Source organism: Sus scrofa, chromosome 6, assembly GCF_000003025.6.
Source record: "Sus scrofa isolate TJ Tabasco breed Duroc chromosome 6, Sscrofa11.1, whole genome shotgun sequence".
Classification (NCBI taxonomy): Eukaryota; Metazoa; Chordata; class Mammalia; order Artiodactyla; family Suidae; genus Sus; species Sus scrofa.
The window spans coordinates 19,205,866-19,207,012 of NC_010448.4; positions in this window are offsets into that span (position 1 = coordinate 19,205,866).

Consider the following 1,147-nt stretch of genomic DNA (forward strand, 5'->3'; position numbering starts at 1 on the left):
CAACTGATGCCAAGTGGAACAGACTAGATGCCCCTACCACATCCTTTCCAAATTGTAGATTAGCGAGCAAAATAATTGATTTTTTTTGTTTAGCCAATACGTTTTTGGATGGCTTGTAACAACATTAGATAACCAGAACACCTGACATTAAGTTTCCACCTCCACTCTGATCTAGTACATGTATTTGCAATAGAACATGTGGGCAAGTTCATTTGGTCCAGCAGAAGTACATGTGGTTTATAGTAAAAGCAAGCAATGAGGAAATTTGCTGAGTTGCCTTGACCAGTGTTTGACGTAACAGAACTCTGCTCAGTTGTTCAGAAGATCTTTCTAGATGCCTGCCCTCTACTTAGTGCTTGCTGAGCAGAGGTAGTACCTCTGAAAATTGATCTCAACCTGGATACAGTTGTGTTAAGGTAACTTTTTAGTTCCACATCCTACTGGTATCTATTTGATGTCCATTCAAAGATGTCAATTCACTCAAGCTGGCCAAGAAAAATCAGGTCTAGGGTATTTTTTTTTGCAAAATTTGGCAGTTTGGGAGGGGACTTTTCCTGGAGCAAAGTCACCTGACTGCGTTGGCTCAAAGTGGTTCTGTCAACTTTTATCTTGCCTAGTTACCCAAGAAACCAAATAAGGTTCCCGCCAAATAATGTTTGATATCATATGACTATGACATTTATGATGTGTACTACAAGTCATCTTCTTGCGGTGGGGCTTTCCTTCCACGAGGAGTAACTGCCTCGCAAATCAAAAGTCTACATTTTCTGGCTCAAACGCTAAGGTATTGGCTCTCAAGAGATTTTCGATTTACAACGCTCTTAAAACTCGGAAACTAATCAATCGTCTTCTCAAATCTTCTAACTCATTCCCAAATTGCAAGTGAGGAGGAAATCTAGGTTCTCTCTGGGCGTCAATATCTCCCTTATCAAAATGGGGGCGACGTGAAATTTAATCTCCAGTCAGCATGAGCAGACCTCAGCGAGGCCCCTACCTGCCCACCGAGGGCCACCTCCCTTCGCGAGCACCCATTCCTTCCCCTCACTTCCTCTCCCTATCTTTGTCCCGCCCCTGACGTCGGGCAACGTGCGCCTGTGATTGGCTGCCAGGACCCGCAAGACGGCGGAAGGGTCGCGGTGGCCATGGT